The sequence below is a fragment of the Elephas maximus genome, chromosome 11 (genome assembly GCF_024166365.1).
Source record: "Elephas maximus indicus isolate mEleMax1 chromosome 11, mEleMax1 primary haplotype, whole genome shotgun sequence".
Lineage (NCBI taxonomy): Eukaryota > Metazoa > Chordata > Mammalia > Proboscidea > Elephantidae > Elephas > Elephas maximus.
In genome coordinates this window covers 96,675,016-96,697,908 of record NC_064829.1, presented here as the reverse complement: position 1 = coordinate 96,697,908, position 22,893 = coordinate 96,675,016, and the positions used below count along the sequence as shown (strand labels likewise).

At 42.2% G+C, this 22,893-nt stretch overlaps 2 pseudogenes; both read right to left on the bottom strand.

The window, feature by feature from the left end:
- Nucleotides 1-7,976, bottom strand: part of LOC126086232 (sialic acid-binding Ig-like lectin 6) — a 29,256-nt pseudogene extending 21,280 nt beyond the window's left edge.
- A 372-nt stretch (nt 7,977-8,348) lies between these two features.
- LOC126086231 (sialic acid-binding Ig-like lectin 6) lies at nt 8,349-11,360 on the bottom strand (annotated as a pseudogene).
- Nucleotides 11,361-22,893: the final 11,533 nt, after the last annotated feature.

Sequence of the window (22,893 nt, the reverse complement as noted above, 5' to 3'; positions counted from 1 at the left end):
GTCCTCCCATTCCTGCAGCCTCAGCTTCCTAAAGTTGAGGAATGCATTGTGCAGCTCTTGTTTCTCTCTTGAGATAGGGCCAGCCCCATCAGGGGCTTGGTGGTCTGAAGGGATGCCTACCCTGAACTGGTGCTGGTGTCCTTGAGTGGAATGAAGAGAATGGATTCAGATCAAGGCAGTAGGTCTAGGATAAAGCAGCCAAGGACCTGAACGGAATGGGGACTAATGAAACTTTTGACATTTATCCATTCGTTTATTCAAAAACACCTAATAATTCAGATTGGCCAGCCCTTAGTGTGTGCTTATACTAATCACATGTTCTGAAAAAATGCCGTACAGAGGATAATCTTATCATAGTCACCTTACAAATGAAAAAACATGAGGCCAAGAGAGGTTATATACATTGCTTGAACACACACACATATATAAATGCACAACTGAGTCCAGAGTCAAAACCAGCCTTTTCCAACTACAGGACCTGCCATCTTACTAATTGCCTGGTAGTATGCTCAGTGTTGGATGTAGAGTGCTGATGAAAGTAGACACAGTCCCAGATATTGTGCAACTGATGGCTTTCTAGGAGAGGCAATTATCAAACACGTAGAAAATAAACGCATTTCAAGCTTTAAGTTTGTGATGGTAGATATTTGAAACATAAATCAAGGTTAGGGGTCACATAGGTGGTTCCTGGACAGATACTAGAAGACAGACAGAGACCAGGCTCTGCAGTATACTTGATAGCCAGACACCCTCTCTTATATTTGCCCATCCTTTAGTACTTTACAAAAGAACTGATAGAAACTCTGGTGAAACAGCTTCAGAAAAAATCTGTACAGTGATTTCCTTGAGTCTTTGGCTGAATGTTCAGCTGCATATGTATACTATGAGTTGCTATAAATCTGAGGAAAAAACATGCTATTTGAGAAAGAACAATTATGGGGAAGATAGAGGAAAGATTAATATAAACTCACACTAATAAAGCTTTTACTAAAAGCTTTGAATGGGTCAAGGTGATCCACAAGTAAATTAACTGCCTGCCAGTAGAAAGCTCAACAACCTTTAAAGGAATACTAGAATATCCAGATAATCAACAATATAACATTATGTCCAGCATCCTTCCCAAAATTACTTAATATGGAAAGAAGCTACAAAATGTGAGCTATGACAAGGAGAAAAGCAGTCAATAGAAACAGGGCCCAAAATTTCAGAAATGAAGGACTTTAAGGACAAAATTTTTAAAACACCTATTAATAAATATGTTCAAGGAATAAACAGAAGCAGAAGATCCATACATAAATCATGAAATCAGACGCCCACTTCATGCAATACAGAGAACTCAACTCTGGAATAATTTAGACTTAAATTACCTAAATGTCAAAAGCAAAAAAAATTTTAAATTTCTGAATAAAATATAGGTGAATATGATTCTGATCTTAGAGCAGAAAATATTTTCTTTAAAAGACACAAAATCACTGTATATAAGAGGTTTAACTAATATGACTGTATCAAAATTAAAGACTTAGGGTCAGCAAGTCACCTTAAGAAAAGCAAAATGACAAGCTACGCACTGGAAAAAAAGTTATTTATAATACACGTAGCTAAAATAAACTGGCATTAAAACCATGTAATGACTTCCTACAGATAGATTAGTAAGGAAAGAATAAACTACTAAGGCTAAAAATGGGTGATAGCGGTGAACAGCCATTCCTTAGAAGAGATCAACATTTATGTATTCTTGACTCCATAAAAACACACAAATAATTGCAAAAAATTTAGTAATCAGGAAAGTGTAAGTGAAAACCTCAATGTGTTATCCCAATTTTATTTCCAAAAAGAGAAGTCTGGGGAAATCAAGCATTGAAAGGAATGTGAATCAACAAAACGACTCAGACATAGTTGCGGGAAGGTGTATTGGTCCACCACTTTGGAAAACCATTGGGTGTTACCTTGTTAAGATGTACATTTTTACTGTGATCTAGCAATTCAATTCTTAGATATATAACCAAGAAACTCCTACATATGAACACACGGCAACATTAAACAATAAAGTTCATAACACCCATAGCTGGAAATGATCTAAATGATCATCAACATGAGACCAGATAAATAAACTGTGTTGTAATAACATGATAGATTTATTATATGGCAGGAAAAATTAATGAACTACATATACATATGACACTGTGAATGGATCTTAATAATGTAACCTCCAGTGGAAAAATCAAGTCCCAAAAGACTACATTGAACATAATGCCCTTTTTAGAAAGTCCCAAAATAAGCAAATGTGATCAATATATTGCTTAGGTGTAATTCCATGAGTTGGGAGAAAAACAAGAGGTAACACCTAAGGAATAATAAACAGAATTCAGGATAGAGGCTACTCAAGATGGAGATAGCAAGAGGGTTGGTAAGAAAAGAAACACACCGGTAAATGTAAGCTATTATCAGCATCCCCATTCTTGGACTGAGTAACGGATTAATGGCTTCTATATAAACAAAATAGGAAAGAAAATAGAAAAGGTCCATGAGTAGATCAATCATGAAAGAATATCATGAACCAAGGATCACTGCTAATTTAATGACTGATGTAATTGACCTGAGACGAATTAAATATACACATGTACCTATGAGAAGGGGCCCTAGTGGCATAGTGGTTAAGAGTTTGGCTGCTACTGATACCAAAACCAGGTAAAGACACCACAAAAAGAGAAACTTACACACGTATGTCCCGCATTAACTCAGACGCAAAAATCCTCAACAAAATTCTAGCCAATAGATTTCAACAGCATATTTAAAAAGTAATTCACTATGACCAAGTGGGATTCATACCGGGTATGCAAGGATGGTTCAACATTAGAAAAACAACTACTGTAATCCATCATATAAATAAAACAAAAGACAAGAATCACATGATTTCATCAATTGATGCAGAAAAGGCATTTGACAAAGTTCGACACCCATTCATGATAAAAACTCTCAGCAAAATAGGAATAGAAGGAAAATTTCTCAACATAATAAAGGGCATTTATACAAAGCCAACAGCCAACATAATCCTAAATGGAGAGAGTCTGAAAGCATTCCCTTTGAGATCGGGAACCAGACAAGGATGCCCTTTATTACCACTCTTATTCAAAATTGTGCTGGAGGTCCTAGCCAGAGCAATTAGGCTAGATAAAGAAATAAAGGGTGTCCAGATTGGCAAGGAAGAAGTAAAAGTATCTCTGTTTGCAGATGACAGGATCTTATACACCGAAAACCCTAAGGAACCCTCAAGAAAACTACCGAAACTGATAGAAGAGTTCAGCAGAGTATCGGGATACAACATAAACATACAAAAATCAGGTAGATTCCTCCACACCAACAAAAAAGAACATCGAAGGGAAAATCTCCAAATCAATACCATTTACAGTAGTCCCCAGGAAGATAAAAAAACTTAGGAATAAATCTAGCCAATGATGTAAAAGACTTACACAAAGAAAACTACAAAACCCTTCTGTAAGAAACCAAAAGAGGCCTACATAAGTGGAAAAGCATACCTTGCTCATGGATAGGAAGACTTAACACTGTAAAAATGTCTATTCTACCGAAAGTGATCTATAGATTTTATGCAATTCGATCCAAATTCCAATGACATTCTCTAAAGAGATGGAGAAACAAATCACCAACTTCATAAGGAAGGGAAAGAGTCCCCGGATAAGTAAGGCATTGATGAAAAACAAGAGCAAAGTGGGAGGCCTCTCTCTACCTGATTTTAGAACCTAATTATACTGCCACAGTAGTCAAAACAGCCAGGTACTAGTACAACAACAGATACATAGACCAATGGAACAGAATTGAGAATCCAGGCATAAATCCATCCACATATGAGTAGCTGATATTTGACAAAGGCCCCAAGTCAGTGAAATGGGGAAAAGACAGTCTTTTTAACAAATGGTGCTGGCATAACTGGATATCCATCTGCAAAAAAATGAAAAAAAGACTGATACCTCACACCATGCACAAAACGAACTCAAAACGGATCAAAGACCTAAATATACAGTCTAAAATGATAAAGATTATGGAAGAAAAAATACGTACAATGTTAGGAGCCCTAATACATGGCATAAACTGTGTACAAAACATTACTAAAAATACAGAAGAGAAACTCGATAACTGGGAGCTCCTAAGAATCAAATGCCTATGTTCATCCAAAGACTTCGCCAAAAGAGTAAAAAGACTACCTACAGCTTGGGAAAAAGTTTTTAGCTATGACATTTCTGATCAGTGTCTGGTCTCTAAAATCTACATGATACTGCAAAAAACTCAACTACAAAAAGACAAAAAAAAACAATTAAAAATGGGCAAAAGATATGAACAGACACTTCACTAAAGAAGACATTCAGGCTGCTAACAGATACATAAAGAAATACTTACGATCATTAGCCATTAGAGAAATGCAAATCAAAACTACAATGAGATTCCATCTCACTTCAACAAGGCTGGCATTAATCCAAAAAACACAGAATAATAAATGTTGGAGAGGTTGTGGAGAGACTGGAACACTTATACACTGCTGGTGGGAATGTAAGATGGTACATCCACTTTGGCAATTGATTTGGCACTTCCTTCAAAAGCTAGAAATAGAACTACCATATGATCCAGCAAACCCACTTCCTGGAATATATCCTAGAGAAATAAGAGCAGTTACACGAACCCATGTTCACTGCCTCACTGTTCACAATAGCAAAAAGATGGAAGCAACCAAGGTGTCCATCAATGGATGAATGGAAAAATAAATTATGGTATATTCACACAATGGAATACTACGCATCAATAAAGAACAGTGACAAATCTGTGAAACATTTCATAACATGGAGGAATCTGGAAGGCATTATGCTGAGTGAAATTAGTCAGTTGCAAAAGGACAAATATTGTATAAGACCACTACAATAAGAACTCGAGAAATAGTTTAAACAAAGAATATATTCTTTGATGGTTATGAGAGGGAGGAAGGACGTAGAAACGGACAAGGGTATTCAATAATTACATAGTAGGTAAGAACTACTTTGGGTGAATGGAAAACAACACACAATACAGGAGAGGTCAGCACAACTGGACTAAACTAAAAGCAAACAAGTTTCCTGAATAAACTGAATACTTCCAAGGCCAGCGTAGCAGTAGTGGGGATTTGGGGACCATGGTTTCAGGGGACATCTAAGTCAACTGGCGTAATAAAACCTATTAAGAAAACATTCTGCATCCCACTTTGGAGAGTGGTGTCTGGGGTCTTAAATGCTAGCAAGCAGCCATTTAAGATACATCAATTGGTCTTAGCCCACCTGGAGCAAAGGAGAATGAAGAACATGAAAGACACAAGGTAATTTTGAGCCCAAGAGACAGAAAGGGCCACAGAAACCAGAGACTACATCAGCCTTAGATCAGAAGAACTAGATGGTGTCTGGCTACAACTGATGACAGCCCTGACAGGGAACACAACAGAGAACCCCTGAGGAAGCAGGAGAGCAGTGGGATGCAGACCCCAAATTCTCGGGAAAAGGCCAGACTTAATGGTCTGACTGAGGCTAGAAGGAGCCTGGTGGTCATGGTCCCCAGACCTTCTGTTAGCATAAGACAAGAACCATTCCCAAAGCCAACTCTTCAGACAGGGATTGGACTGGACAATGGGATAGAAAATGATGCTTGTGAGCAATGAGCTTCTTGGATCAAGTAGACACATGGGACTATGTTGACATTTCCTGTCTGCAGGAAGGATGAGAGGGTGGAGGGGATCAGAAGCTGGCAGAATGGACATGAAAAGAGAGAGTGGAGGGAAGGAGTGTGCTATCTCCTTAGGGAGAGAACAACTAGGAGTATATAGCAAGGTGTACATAAATTTTTGTATGAGATACTGACTTGATTTGTAAACTTTCACTTAAACCACAATAAAAAGTAAAAAAAAAAAATAAGAGTTCAGCTGCTAGCCAAAATGTCGGCAGTTCAAATTCACCAGCCATCCTCGGAAATCCTATAAGTGCAGTTCTACTCTTTCCCATAGAGTTCCTACGAGTCAGAATCAACTCAATGGCAATGGGTGTTTCTTCACCTAAGAGGTGGAGCCCTGGTGGCAAAATGGTTAAGTACGCAGCTGCTAACCAAAAGGCTGGAAGTTCGAACCCACCCAGCAGCTCTGCAGGAGAAAGACCTGGCTCTCTGCTCCCATAAAGATTACACCATAGAAAACCCTATGGGAAAGTTCTACTCTGTCACGTTGAAGTGAAACTGACTCGATGGTATCCTACAACAAGAACACATACGAGAGGTGATGGGAACAGGGTGCATTGAGGGAGACCAACAGGAGCCTGTATCAGACCTGGCCCTTGCTCTCGGGGAGACGCTACGGTGGCAGGGGACAGCCCTGTGTTTGCAATTATGACATGGTGAACCTCACAAAACAGGGATGTACCCTGGGATGTGGGGACACAGAGGAGAGGGTAACAGCATCTTGCTGGGAAGGGGTGGTCATGGTTTTCACAGGGAAAGGATAATATTTCATTTGCGTCTTGAATAATGAGCATGATTTTGCCAGTAGAAGTAGTGACCTAGTTAGTGGCAAATCCAGAGGAGGGGACATTGTCACTGCTGTTCGGGACCTGTTTAGGGAAATGAAGAACAGTGAGGTGGACCACAATGCAAAGGCATGGAGGGGAGGAAACAGATGGGAAAGGGCGTGATACCACGCTAAAGCATTTGGTGTTTTCTCCAAACATAGGGAGCTAGCTGAGACATCTAAAGTATACAAATGATGGAGGGACTAAACAATAATTATTTCCAGAAGATTTTCCCAGTGACCTGTGTTGAGAAGAGATGGCGGTAAGAATGTGAGGTGGACTGAGGGATCCAGGAGAGAGTTGATGAAACTTCAGTGAGCAAAGGAGTAAGATAAGCTGAAGGAGACCAGTCTGACTTCTATCTAGAAAGAAGGATAGACAGAATTTGATAATTTATGAGTTCCAAGGAATGAGACTAAAAGGAAAATAACTCCCAGACTCCAGATGTGGAACTCTTAGGTAGAGAATGCTAAATGTGAATGCTAATAGGTAAGGGCCTAAGGGTGGTGTCCAAAAGGGGTAATGCTGAATGGGAGGTTTCCCTATCACTCACCCATGATCCTGAACCCAAGACCAGGTTCATTTCATTCTTGGCTTCCACTGTCTTAGCTGATTTCTCCCTCTGAGTCTTCACTCTGAGGGAAGATCCCAGGGCTTTTCAGCCTTGCAATTTGGGACCTGGAGTAGGAAGACCATCCCTCTGTACCTGTGATGAACATGGAAATGGTGACTGGTATAGATGGAGGAGGGTCTAGTCTCCAGGTGCTGCTCCTAACCCAAGAGCTGGACTAGAAGTTTGGGAGAGACCCCACATTGGCCCAACTGATTACAGGTGGAAGTTTCCTTGCCTTCCAAACACTTCAGGTTCTTCCAGAACAGGTTTTCTGAAATCGTACAACCTACGCATCCTCTCCAACCCAGATGTATCCCTCCACCCCAGGAGCCCATTCACTCTCACGTGAAGATGAGAAAAGGCAGAGACAAAGCAGGGCCATGCTGCAAGCTCTTCCACAAACTCCTAGGACTTCTGAACCTGACCTGGGTTCTGGTTTCCCTACAGACAATTTGAGGTTCAATTAAATGCCAATCCCAATGCACATTATCCTCCCAACCACCCACTCCTCTCTGCCCTCAGTTAGTGTGTCTGATGCCCACCCAGGACTCAGTCACTTGGCATCCCTTTGCTCTGCAGACCCTGAGCAGCCTCTTCACAGCACACCACACATTCCCACCAGCCAAAGGACTGAGGGTCTTATCCCCAGCCACTTCTGTATTGGCCTTGGGTGCCTCTCCTCCATGCTCCATCTCTCTAGGGATGAGGCTCTTCTTCCCTTGAAGGCACTTGACCTGGCGGCAGCAGGACAGTGATGCTCTGGTCTCCATGGACATTCTGGGCCTCACAGCAGAGTCTGAGGCCAAGGCTGAGTTGAGCACTGAGGCTCAGATGCTGTTGGCCCAGGGCCCAGACAAGCTGGAGGTGACTGTGAAGGAGGTGTTTCTGCTATTTCCCTTTACCATCCCATCCCCAACCCTCCAGTGCAAGGAGGGGGCCGGGCTAGGCTCCGACAGAGCAGCTGCAGCACAGATCCTCGGCCTTCCAGGAGCAGAAGGGACTGAGATGCTGTGGGGAATCTTTGGGGATGAAGGAGAGGGCTCAGCAGGGGACCTCTAAGGACATGGAGTCCTTCCCCAGATGCCTCCAATCTGACAGTGAAAAGAGACATTCAGAAGAACCTGCTGGGAGACCAGCTGGTTTTTAGCTCAGCAGGTGAGCACGCCTTCTTCTGCAGTCCCTGGTTGAGCCAGCTCCATGTATCCAGTGTTGGAGATGAGGGTGGTGTTCAGGGTTGAGGACTCTCAGATCCAACTTAGCTCTGCAGGGGGATTGCTGTCAGTAACACAGACCATGCACAGGTACTGGCCCTCCAGTATGAGAAGAGATGAGGCATTTCCCAGGATCTTGAGGGCTTTGGGAGAGAGAGAAAAATATGGAAAGGGAGAAAAAGAAATACGGAGAGAGAGAGAGAGAGAGGAATATGGAGAGAGAGATGAAGAAACACAGAAATACGGAGACAGAGAGATGGAGAGAGAGAGAGAGAGATGAAGAAAGAGAGAAATATGGAGAGAGAGAGAGGTAGAGAGAGATGTGGAAAGATAGAAAGTGAGCACTATGGAATGCTGACAGCCCTGTCCTCCTCTCTGCCAGGATCAAGCCTAGTGTCCTTCTCCCTCTGTGGTACCCACACTAGCCCTGGGGGCGTGGGTAGAGTCCAGGCCTCAGGCCTTCAGAAGAGGCCCAGATCATTTTTCTAGAGTTTCCACAGCTGTCTGACTGATGGAGGACAGAGGACCTCAAACAGGCATACAGTAGACAAATGCAGTTAATGGGCTAAGGAAAAACTCAAGGAACACCAGGAGAAGGAAAAACATTAGAGAAGAGGGTGAAGTGAGAGGGTAGGACGGGTTCTGTTTGAACTGACAAAAGAGAATTGTGGGTGAGCAAAAGACTGACTTCCAGAGAGAAAAATAGAGAGAGAGGCATGGAGAGAGAGAGAGATGAAAGAAGACAGAAATACGGAGAGAGACGTGGAGAGAGATATAGGGAGAGACAGAGGACTGAGTACTATGGGATGCTGACAGCCTTGTCCTCCCCTCTATGCCCAGGTCAAGCCTGTTGTCTTTCTCCTCCCATGATGTCCACACTAACCCTGGGGAGGCCTCAGGCCTTCAGGAGAGGTCAGGATCATTTTCCTAGGGTTTCCCTAGCTGTTCGACTGGTGTAGGACAGAGTGCCTAGAACAGGCATACAGTAAACAAATGCAGTTAATGGGCTAAGAAAGAACTTAAGAAACATCAAAACCAAAAACATCAGGAGGAAGAAAAACATCAGAGAACCGGGTGAAGTGAGAGGGATAGGACAGCTTCTGTTGGAACTGGCAAAAGAGAATTGTGGGTGAGCAAAAGGTTGACTTCCAGGAGTTGACAGGATTGGGGGCTTTCTCCCTCTGTTCTCCTTCGTCAGCTGATGTTATAGATTGAATTGTGTCCTCCAAATATATGTCTTGAAAATCCTAACCTTTGCCTGTGGTTATAATCTCATTTGCAAGTGGGCTGTGTTTGTTATATTAATTAGGCAGAATTAGGTTATGTCCATGGGGCCTAGGTTATGTTTGTTATGTTAATGAGGCTGGATTAGGGTGTATCTGGAATCAAGCTCTTCTGAGATATAAAAAAGATTAAACAAGCAACCTAAGTTGCGGAGATGGGGGAAGAGAGATGCCAAGTCACTTGAAGATTGCCCAGGAACAGAAGCTCGAAGAGAAAAGGACATGAGCAGAGCCAAGCCAAGAGAGAAAAAGCCTTTCCCTGGAGCCGGCATCCTGAATGTGTACTTCTAGCCTCCTAAATAATGAGAAAATAAATTTTTGTTTATTAAAGGCACTCACTTGTATTTCTGTTATAGCAGTGCTAAGTAATTAAGACAGTTGGTTTCTCACACGACACGCAATTCTTGGTTAGTTGGAGCTCTGAGACCTAAGGTCTGTCCAGAGCTGCCAGAGACTTCACTTCTACCCCAGCCCTGGAGAGGAGTGGCTCCTTCCTACCTGTGCTGTTTCCTTGGGAGACTGTGATGACCATGTTCTGTGGAGCATCTGGGATAGAAGATGTGGCAGCCTCATCATCCATGGTGAGAAATGAGTGGGCACTGGGCATTTCCCTCAGAAGCCATGGAAACAGTTAAGAAGTCTCCTTCCTGCTTGGCTACCTGGTCCCAGGTGCCAAGCCCAGGCACAGCCCCACCATGGCCCTACACCCTCAGCAACCCAGGCATCCCCACCCAGTGCTCACAGGAGACATTGATGTGGATGGTCCTCTTCAGAGTCACACCAACTGCAGAGAGGGTCACCTGACAGATGAGGCTGGTGGCATGGTCCTGGGGTCTTGGGGAGAGGGTGAGCACTGAGGAGAGATGGGTCCGGAGACCCAAGAAGGTGAGGGTGGCTGAGTTCCAGGAGAAGATGGGGGATGTCCCCTGCTCACAGGCCCAGGCCACAGTGCAGGTCAGATTCCTGGGGTGGCCAGACTCCAGGATTCCTGGGATCTGGATGTTGGGTGATTGAGTCAGGGCTAGGAAAGAGAGAGAGATCAGAGCCCCTCAGTATGTTGTCAGCCAGCCCCCAGGGTCTTGTCATGACTGTCTCTACCCCCATAAGGAGCAGAACCATCTTTTTTCTACTTCTGGTGCACCACACCCTAGGGCCTTTTCCTGCGCCCCTACCATACCTGTCACCTTCAGAGAGAACATCTTATCTTTATATGAGTATCTCTAAAAGTAACTGTCCATTACAAGGAAGTACATCCCATTGTCTGCCATGTTGGCGTCTCTGATGCTCAGGGAGCAGTTGTTGACCAGGGAGTCACTGAGGAGGATTAATCGCCCCTGGGTCATTTCCTGCTTCTTTCGTCCTTGTTGGTTTGTGGCCACTGGAAGATCACAGTGTGTATCTGACCCTTACCAGAACCAAAACACGGAGTGGTATCCATAGGAACCCCTAGGGTAGGAAAATTTACAGGTCACAAGGAAACACGGGGCGTCTTGCACTGTCACAGGTTCCTGTGTTTCCAGCTTGATTCTCCAACTCTGAGTCAGGGATCCTAGGAGAGAGATAGACTCAGCTTCAAGCTCCAGGACCTCCCCTGAGCAGAACCCATCACCCCCTCAGCCCACTCACCTCCCCACAGAGGGGGCAGCAGCACTGGCGGCGCCAGCATCTCTGGCCCCTCCCTAAGAGAGTCTGCTGTGTGGAGTCTCTCTGAAACGGAAAAGTAAAGCCAAAGATGCAAGGGGGCAGAGAAAGCTGAGGTAGGAAGACAGTGATGATAACAAAATGTAAAGAAAAACCTGCAGAGAAGGAACTTTAGACTCTGTTGGGACTGGTTGTTTCAGATTATCCAATTCCATTTCTGCACATCACAGTTGAACCCTGAGGTTCAAGGGAGGCAAGAGGCTTGTCCTGCATAAGGCAGGAATGAAAGACAAGAGCCCCCAAGTCCTGTCTCCTGGTCTTGTGCACGATGGTCTGTTCTGGGGAAGTAGTTATCACCTGGCCAGATGCCTGGGAGTCACAGCCTCTGGACCCTCGTGAAGGTCAGCCTGCCGGGGTGGGACTCAGGATGGCCTGTCTGAGTATCAGAGGCATAGGAGAAGAATTTAGATGAGGTGAGGGAAGCAATGCTTCACTCACTGCATTCATTCATTCACAAACTAGGGGCTTGTTATGGACTGAATTGTTTTCCCCAAAAAGATATCTTGAACTCCAAACCTCTGTTCCCTAAGAACCTGGCATTGTTTGGAAATAGGGTCTTTGAAGATGTTATAATTTATATTCCCATGAGGTCATAGTGGAGTAGGGTGGGTCCTAATCCAGTAGGGATGTTGTCCATACAGAAAAGAAGAAGTGACATGGAGAGACACAGAAGGAAGATGACCACCTGAAGATGGAGGCAGACATTGAAGTGATATATCTATGAGCTAAGAAATGTCAAAGGTAGCCAGCCATCACCAGAATCTAGGAGACAGTCATGGAACAGATTCTCTCTCAGAGCCTCAGAAGGAATCAAGATGGCCAACGCCCTGATTTTGGACTCCCAGCATCCAGAACTGCGAGCCAACACATTTCTGTTGTTTTAAGCTACCCGTTTGTTGAACTTTGTTATAGCAGCCCTAGGAAACTAATACCTCCTCTCTCTAGGGATTTTTCCTAGGGCCCCTCACTACTTATCATATCCAGAGACAGTGTCATATATTTGAAACTATATTTCACAAAATGTCTCTCCATCTAAAAGGAGTGTGCCCCACTTTTCCACATCATGGAAAATCTGATGCTCAGAGAGGATAATTGTGGGTCTTTGTGTTGCTAAGGGGGGAGTGAATGTGCCCCAGGTCCACTGTTCCACATTTGTTTGATGTTTACGTCAAAAGTGTGTAAAAGAGACCTAATGAAGACAATAACTGAACACAATACGTGGTCCTGGATTCCTTATTGGATTGGACAAATGCAGTAAAGGATATTTGGAGATCAATTGGAAAAATTTTAGTATGTGTGAGTATGGACAGAGGAATAGATGAGAGGGAAGTTTACTAAGATTGAAAGTCCAGGATCATTAGCTAGAAAAAACAGGCCAGGAAGCAGAGCCAAGATGGCGGAATAGACAGACGCTTCCTTGGAGCCCTGTTTACAACAAAGACCTGAAAAAACAAGTGAAAGGAGTATATTTGTGACAAGCTGGGAGCCCTGAGCTTCAAAGGCAAGCTTAGACAATGAACTGAAGGGCAGGGGAAGGACAGACCATTCAGAAGCAGAGAGGAGTTACCGGACCTGAATCATGGGGAGCCATCAGGCACCATTCCTGGAACAGCTGGGGCAGAGGCGGCGGCAGCGGCGGGGGCAGGCTGGTCCTAGCATTCCGCCGCTGTTTCCTCAGGGAGAAGCAGCCAGCCACACAGCCCACTCACACCTCCGGAACCTGAGCAGAAGGGCGTTCTCTGCAAAAGCTAAGTACTTGCGTGTATTTTACCACGCCTTCCCACCACCAAGCCAGCTTCAGCAGCTGAATCCCCAGGCCTGAGATACACCCTGATGAGCACCTGCAGCCGTCCTCCTGGCCTTGGGAAAGGAAAAAATTTGCAAATGGGGGGAAAAGATAATTTGCTAGCTCCATTAACTGGGGGAGCTCAGTACAGAAGCAACTTCTGCCCAGGAATAAACCGTCTGTGGACCTTGAGCATCTTTCCCTTCTGCATGGACCTGTGTGGGCCTATTTCGGGAGAATAGGCCCTTGTTGGCAAACTCCAACCATTTCAGCAGTGCGGTGGAGAGGTGCATGTTTGACGTTTGACATTGCTTTACCTATTAAACAAGGTCCTCACCTACCCACATCAGGAACCTAAGGACTGGTAGCTCCACTCAGGTCACCAAGCCACCGGCGGCAGGGGTCCAAAGATAACTGGTACCTCCCAGTCCTTATAACCAAAAACTTTGGGTGCCCATGGTCCCTCTGCAGAACCCACCCACCAGTACGCTCTAGGGGACAGAGACACGTTTTCCTCAGAGACACTTGGGGGTCAGTTCTCAGCCCCCTGCCCCGTTCAGAGCGTGACCCCCTGCTGCAATCAGATACGGGTATATACGCCAATCACCCCTGCCCCTCTAAGACTGTAGTACAGAGCCTGTACCACACACTTGATATCAGCTACCTGGAAACCTGAGCTGAATTCATACAAGAAAACTGAACGGACTCCTAGACTGATATACCTCATAACAGCTCTAGCCAGCTGGGGACAGGACACCAGAGCTCCAAATGTGAAAATAATCAAGCTAGCTCACTCAAGCAACCCATGGGGTATGGCAAAACAAAACAAAGCAAGCAGCTATGACACAGTAAGCAAACATAAACTAATACAATAACTTATAGGTGGCTCGGAGACAACAGTCAATGTCAAGCCACATAAAGAAACACACCATGATCACCTCAACAGGCTCTCAATACAAAGAACCCAGGGATCTTCTAGACGAAAGTGCATTCCTGGAATTACCAGATGCAGAATACAAAAGTTTAATATAGAGAACCCTTCAAGACATCAGGAAGGAAATGAGGCAATACGCAGAACAAGCCAAGGAACACACAGATAAAGCAACTGAAGAACTCAGAAAGATTATTCAGGAACATAATGAAAAGTTTAATAAGCTGGAAAAATCCATAGACACACAGAAATCAGAAATTCAGAACATTAACAATAAAATTACAGAATTAGATAACTCAATAGAAATTCAGAAGAACAGAATTGAGTAAGTAGAGGCTAGAAATTCTGAACTCAAAGATAAATCACTTGGCACTAATATATTTGAAGAAAAATCAGATAAAAGAATTTTAAAAAATGAAGAAACCTTAAGAATCATGTGGGATTCTATCAAGAGAAATAACCTCCAAGTGATTGGAGTACCAGAACAGGGAGGGATAACAGAAAACACAGAGAAAATTGTTGAAGATTTGTTGGCAGAAAACTTCCCTGATATTGTGAAAGATGAGAAGATATCTATCCAAGATGCTCATCAAACTCCACATAAGGTAGATCTTAAAAGAAAGTCACCAAGACATATTATAACCAAGCTTGCCAAAACCAAAGTTAATGAGAAAATTAAAAAAGCAGCGAGGGATAAACGAAAAGTCACCTACAAAGGAGAGCCAATAAGAATAAGCTCGGACTACTCAGCAGAAGCCATGCAGGCAAGAAGGCAATGGGATGACATATTTAAAAAATTGAAGGAAAAAAATTGCCTCCCAAGAATCATATATCCATCAAAACTGTCTCTTAAATATGAAGGTGAAATTAAGACATCAAAATAAAATACAAGAAAAAAAATAGAGACTCAGCAGAAACAAAATTAACAACAATGAATATGAGGAAAGGACAATATATAAAGATAAACTACTCAGCACAAAAAATTAAGTGGGAAAAAGAAACTGTCAACAACAAACAAAAAAAGACATCAAAATGACATAAAAAAAAAAATTCATACCTACCCATAATTACACTGAATGTAAACTGACTAAACGCACAAATAAAGAGACAAGGAGTGGCAGAATGGATTAAAAAACAAGATCCGTCTTATGCTGTCTACAACAGACACACCTTAGACTTAGAGACACAAACAAACTAAAACCCAAAGGATGGGAAAAAAATATATCAAGCAAAAAACAATCAAAAAGGAGCAGGAATGGCAATATTAATTTCTGACAAAATAGGCTTTAAAGTTAAATCCATCAGAAAGGATAAGGAAGGACACTATATAAGGATTAAAGGGACGATACACCAAGAAGATATAACCATATTAAATATTTATGCACCCAATGACAGGGCTGCAAGATACATAAAACAAACTCTATCAACATTGAAAAGTGAGATAGGCAGCTCCACAATAATAGTAGGAGACTTCAACACACCACTTTTGGTGAAGGACAGGACATCCAGAAAGAAGCTCAATAAAGACACGGAAGATCTCAATGCCACAATCAACCAACTTGACCTCGTAGGCATATACAGAACACTCCACCCAACAGCAACCAACTATACTTTCTTTTCTAGTGCACATGGAACATTCTCTAGAATAGACCACATATAAGGTCATAAAGCAAGCCTTAGCAGAATCCAAAACACTGAAATATTACAAAGCATCTTCTCTGACCATAAGGCCATAAAAGTGGAAATCAATAACAGGAAAAGCAGGAAAAAGAAATCAAACACTCGGAAACTGAACAAAACCCTGCTCAAAAAAGACTGGATTCTAGAAGACATTAAGGATGGAATGAAGGAATTCAGAGAATCCAATGAGAATGAAAACACTTCCTATCAGAACCTTTGGGACACAGCAAAAGCAGTGCTCAGAGGCCAATTTATATCAATAAATGCACACATCCAAAAAGAAGAAAGGGCCAAAATCAAGGAATTATCCCTACAACTTGAACAAATAGAAAGAGAGCAACAAAAGAAACCCACAGGCACCAGAAGAAAACAAACAATAAAAATTAGAGCTGAACTAAATGAAATAGAAAACAGAAAAACAATTGAAAGAATTAACAAGACCAAACCTGGTTTTTTGAAAAATTCAACAAGATTGATAAACACTGGCCAAACTGACAAAAGAAAAACAGGAGAGGAAGCAAATAACCCGAATAAGAAATGAGATGGGCGATGTTACAACAGACCCACTGAAATTAAAAGAAACATATCAGATTACTATGAAAAACTATACTCAAACAAATTTGAAAATCTAGACGAAATGGATGAATTCCTAGAAACACACTACCTACCTAAACTAACACAAACAGAGGTAGAACAACTAAATAGACCCATAACAAAAGAAGAGATTAAAAAGGTAATCAAAAAACTCCCGACAAAAAAAAACCCTGGTCCGGTCAGCTTCACTGCAGGGTTCTACCAAACTTTCAGAGAAGAGTTAACACCACTACTACTAAAGGTATTTCAGAGCATAGAAAAGGATGGAATACTACCAAACTCATTCTATGAAGTCACCATATCCCTGATACCAAAACCAAGTAAAGACACCACAAGAAAAGAAAATTGTAGACCTATATCCCTCATGAATGTAGATGCAAAAATCCTCAACAAAATTCTAGCCAATAGAATTCAACAACATATCAAAAAAATAATTCACCATGACCAAGTGGGATTCATACCAGGGATGCAGGGATGGTTCAACATTAGAAAAACAATTAATGTAAGCCACCACATAAATAAAACAAAAGACAAGAATCACATGATTTTATCAATTGATGCAGAAAAGGCATTTGACAAAGTTCAACACTCATTCATGATAAAAAATCTCAGCAAAATACCAATAGAAGGAAAATTTCTCAACATAATAAATGGCATCTATACAAAGCCAACAACCAACATCACCCTAAATGGAGAGAGCCTGAAAACGTTCCCATCGAGATCGGGAACCAGACAAGGATGCCCTTTATCACCACTCTTATTCAACATTGTGCTGGAAGTCCTAGCCAGAGCAATTAGGCTAGATAAAGAAATAAAGGGCATCCAGATTGGCAAGGAAGAAGTCAAAGTATCTCTGTTAGCAGATGACATGATCTTATACACAGAAAACCCTAAGGAATCCTCCAGAAAACTGCTGAAACTAATAGAAGAGTTCAGCAGAGTATTGGGATACAAGATAAACATACAAAAATCAGTTGGATTCCTCTACACCAACAAAAAGAACATCGAAGAGGAAATCACTAAATCAATGCCATTTACAGTAGCCCCCAAGAAGATAAAATACTTAGGAATAAATCTTACCAGAGATGTAAAAGACTTATACAAAGAAAACTACAGTACACTTCTGCAAGAAACCAAAAGAAACTTACATAAGTGGAAGAACATACCTTGCTCATGGATAGGAAGCCTTAACATTATAAAAATGTCTATTCTACCAAAAGCGATCTATACATTTAATGCAATTCCGATCCAAATCCCAAGGACATTCTTTAAGAAGATGGAGAAACAAATCACCAACTTCAAATGGAAGAGAAAGAGGCCCCGGAAAAATAAGGCATTACTGAAAAAGAAGAACAAAGTGGGAGGCCTTACTTTACCTGATTTTAGACCCTATTATACTGCCACAGTAGTCAAAACAGCCTGGTACTGGCACAACAACAGATACATGGACCAATGGAACAGAATTGAGAATCCAGACATAAATCCATGCACATATGAGCAGTTGATATTTGACAAAGGCCCCAAAACAGTTAAGTGGGGGAAAAGACAGTCTTTTTAACAAATGGTGCTGGCATAACTGGATACCCATCTGCAAAAAAATGAAACAAGACCCATACTCCACTCCATGCACAAAAACTAACTCAAAATGTATCAAAGACCTAAATATAAAATCTAAAACAGTAACGATCATGGAAGAAAAAATAGGGACAACGTTAGGAGCCCTAATACATGGCATAAACAGTATACAAAACATTATAAAGGATGTAGAAGAAAAACTAGATAAGTGGGAGCTCCTAAAAATCAAACACCTATGCTCATCCAAAGACTTCACCAAAAGAGTAAAAAGACTACCTACAGACGGGGAAAAAGTTTTTAGCTATGACATTTCTGATCAGTGCCTGGTCTCTAAAACTTACATGATACTGCAAAAACTCAACTGCGAAAAGACAAATAACCCAATTAAAAAATGGGCAAAAGATATGAATAGATACTTCACTAAAGAAGACATTCAGGTAGCTAACAGATATATGAGGAAATGTTCGCGATCATTAGCCATTAGAGAAATGCAGATCAAAACGACAATGAGATTTCATCTCACTCCAACAAGGCTGGGGTTAATCAAAAAAACACAAAATAATCGATGCTGGAGAGGCTGTGGAGAGTTTGGAACACTTCTACACTGCTGGTAGGAATGTCAAATGGTACAACCACTTTGGAAATCGATTTGGTGCTTCCTTAAAACGTTAGAAATAGAACTACCATACGATCCAGCAATCCCACTCCTTGGAATATATCCTAGAGAAATAAGAGCCTTTACACGAACAGATATATGCACACCCATGTTTATTGCAGCACTGTTTACAATAACAAAAACATGGAAGCAACCCAGGTGTCCATCAATGGATGAATGGATAAATAAATTATGGTACTTTCACACAATGGAATACTACGCATCGATAAAGAACAGTGAGGAATCTGTGAAACATTTCATAACATGGAGGAACCTGGAAGGCATTATGCTGAGTGAAATTAGTTCTAAAAGGACAAATATTGTATAAGACTGCTACTATAAGAACTCGAGACAGTTTAAACAGTGAAGAATATATTCTTTGATGGTTAGGAGAGAGGGGATGGAGGGAGGAAGGGACAGGGGTATTCACTAATTAGATAGTAGTTAAGAACTACTGTAGGTGAAGGGAAAGACAGCACACAATACAGGGGAGGTCAGCACAATTGGACTAAACCAAAAGCAAAGAAGTTTCTTGAATAAACTGAATGCTTCGAAGGCCAGCGTAGCAGGGGCAGGGGTCTGGGGACCATGGTTTCAAGGGACATCTAAATCAATTTGCATAATAAAATCTGTGAAGAAAACATTCTGCATCCCACTTTGGAGAGTGGCATCTGGGGTCTTAAATGCTAGCAAGCAGCCATCTAAGATGCATCAATTGGCCTCAACCCACCTGGATCAAAGGAGAATGAAGAACACCAAGGACACAAGGTGATTATGAGCCCAAGAGACAGAAAGGGCCACATGAACCAGCGACTACATCATCTTGAGACCAGAAGATCTAGATGGTGCTCGGCTACAACCGATGACAGCCTTGACGGGGAACACAACAGAGAACCCCTGAGGGAGAAGGAGAGCAGTGGGATGCAGACCCCAAATTCTCATAAGACTAGACTTAATGGTATGACTGAGACTAGACGGGCCACGGTGGTCATGGCCCCCAGGCCTTCTGTTGCCCTAGGACAGGAACGATTCTTGAAGCCAATTCCTCAGACATGGATTGGACTGGACAATGGGTTGGAGAGGGATGCTGGTGAGGAGTGAGCTTCTTGGATCAGGTGGACACTTGAGACTATGTTGGCATCTCCTGCCTGGAGGTGAAATGAGAGGGTGGAGGGGGTTAGAAGCTGGTGAAATGAACATGAAAAGAGAGAGTGGAGGGAGAAAGCAGGCTGTCTTATTAGGGGGAGAGTAATCGGGAGTGGGTAGCAAGGTGTATATTGGTTTTTGTGTGAGAGACTGACTTGATTTGTAAACTTTCACTTAAAGCACAATAAAAATTATTAATAAAAAAACAGGTTACAAAACCATATGTGCTAGATGATCAGATTTTTTAAAAAGTCTATTAGGTTTCTGAAAAAAAAAGAAAGATCTAAAGGGATATGCACTAGGGTATTAACAATAGTGACCTTTGAGTGGCAAGAATATGTTTTGTTGTTGTTGTTGCCGGCATACATTTTCTATTTTTATACAATGCATGTCTCTGTAATAAAAATAACCTGTTACCATCAAGTCCACTCTGACTCATGGTGCTCCCACGTGTTACAGAGTAGAACTACTGTTCCGTAGGGTTTTCTTGGCTGTAATATTTTTGGAAGTAGATTTCCAGGCCTTTCTTCTGTGATGCAGCTGGGTGGGTTTAATCCTCCAACCTTTAGGTTATTAGTCAAGCCCAAACTGCTTTCACCACCCAGGAACCTTCTCAATAAGCCATTACCCATAAAATAACTGATCACCAATGTTTACAATTCAGAAGATTCCACTTTTCCAGGTTTTGACGTGATCCATTTGTGGTTGCAGGGGATTATGGTATCTTTGGGCACCTCCAGGATCTAAAAAAAAAAAGGTGTAGAGCGGGCTAAAATCAGTGTAGAAAACCCAGGGATCAGACTGGAGAATGGGCAGGTATAGGACGCACAGACCCTCTTTTGCAATCACTGACTGAAGGAGGCACAGATTTTATCTGCACAGTCCTCCATGGACCACTGAGGGAGACAGAAGCTCTGACAGCAGCCCCACACAGCCCCTGCTTCCTTAGACCTCTGTCGCCTTCACAGTGGGGCAACAGGCAGCAACAGCATCTCTGGGCTGAAGGGAATAGTCTAGATTCCTCTGGCACCATCTGATTAGCCTGTCCCATTGAGGCAGATAGGGTTGATTGTGCTGGCGGAACAAAAGAGCTTTTAAAAATTACTATCTAGAAGTTGGGTAAATGAGAACCACACCCTGTCAACAAGAGATAAGGCTAAAACAACCCATGAATTACTACTATCTCCTTCTTAGTGTTTTTCTAGCCCAATCCTCCTTTACAGGCTCTCGCATGCGCAGGAGAACAAAGTATGACCGCTGTTTAACCTTCCTTAGCCCTCTGAAGATGGTGATGTAGTGCCAAAGATCAGTGCACTTGCTCTATATCCCATAATAAGTGACACCAAGGGCTGCCGAGAGGCCTCCATCTTGAATATCAACGGGTTCCATCTTAGATTCCAGATGCTCCTGCGGCCTAATTAACATGAACTGCCATTCTGAGAAGTACCCACCCCTTGAAAGAAGCTCACTAAATATTCATTACTCTGTTGTCTCCACAGAACCCATATAAGCCCTAGCCTTGCTTCCCTTTTCCAGTCAGCCTTTTTGAGAAGCTTAGATCCCTGCTGACTCCTTTTACTTGACTCAAGCAAAATAAAGCTTGCTGAAGATAAAGTTTGTATTCTTACTCGGGAAAAGATAAGGACCCTTTGTGTCAGACTAGCAATTGGTAACACCATCTTGAAAGTCGAGGACAACTGTGGAGTGCTAAGAGAGCTGGGGACTCTTTCTGGATTAAAACTTATGCCTTCTGTTGCGAATTTATCCTTCAACAGGAGTGGTCGCCTTAGTTTTCTAGGGCTGCCGTAACAAAAAGTTCAGCAAATGGGTGAATAGGGAAAGAGATACAGACCCCTTTGCATGCACCTGGGAGCTACATCTTCTTCAGCCCTTGAGGTGGCTTCTCCCTTTGTCTTGAGGACAATATATAATTCAAATATTATAGTATATGCACTTATATCCAGCTTCTGCTGATCAACATTTTATTTCAAAGATTCATCTGTTCTGCTGTGTGTACCTGTGAGTTGCTAATTCTTAAGGCCGTGAAGTATTCATAGTAAGTATGTATGTATGTATATTATATATAAGATACATAGATAAGATAGACAGAGACAGACAGACAGACAGACAGACAGACAGACAGACAGACAGACAGATAGACAGATAGACAGACAGATAGACAGATAGACAGATAGACAGATAGACAGATAGACAGATAGACAGACAGATAGACAGATAGATAGATAGATAGATAGATATAGACCTACTTTTGATGGACATTTGTGTTATTTCTTGTGGCTCTTATGAAGAAAACTGCTGATTCTTGCATTTGATTTCTGATGCTCATATACATGCATTTCTGTTACAAAATATGTACGAACAGAATTACTTATTAAAGTTTTCAAATTAGCTTTCTAACCTTGTGAAAAGTTACATTCCTATCATCAGAATATGGTTGTTTTAGTCATCTGTTGTTACATAACAAACCACTCCAAAACTTAGTAGCTTAATACAGGAGTATGCTATCATCTTTCACAGTTTTTTGAGTTGACTGGGTCTGGCTGGGTGGTTGTCACTAGGGGTCTCAGGATGGCAGCTGGGGATAAATCAGCTGGGTGAGGCATTCAAGACAGCCTATTCAAGTAAAAAAGTAGCTGGCAGTTAACGCTCCTATCAGCTGGGAGCTCAGCTAGAATTGGACCAGACAGGCTCCACGTGGCCTCTTTGTGTATCTTGGACTCCTCTCAGCATGGTGGCTGGGTTATGAGAGGGGGCATCAAAAGATTGAGCATTCCAAGACACCCAGACAAAAGCTTCAAAGCTTCTTGTGACCAATCCTTGAATGTTACACAGTGTCACTGTCCTCACTCTCTGGGTTTTTCTTCCCTTTTATGTCCTTTAATTTGCGTAAAACATTCATTTGTAGATTCTTTAGAATTTTCTACAACCATAATCATGGCACCTGCAAATATACCCACCCAGTGCCGTCAAGTTGATTCCGACTCATAGCGACCCTATAGGGCAGAGTAGAACTGCCCCATAGAGTTTCCAAGGAGCGCCTGGCAGATTCGAACGGCAAATACAGGAAGTTTTAATTCTTTTTTTCTAAACTGGCTGCCTTTTATTTCTTT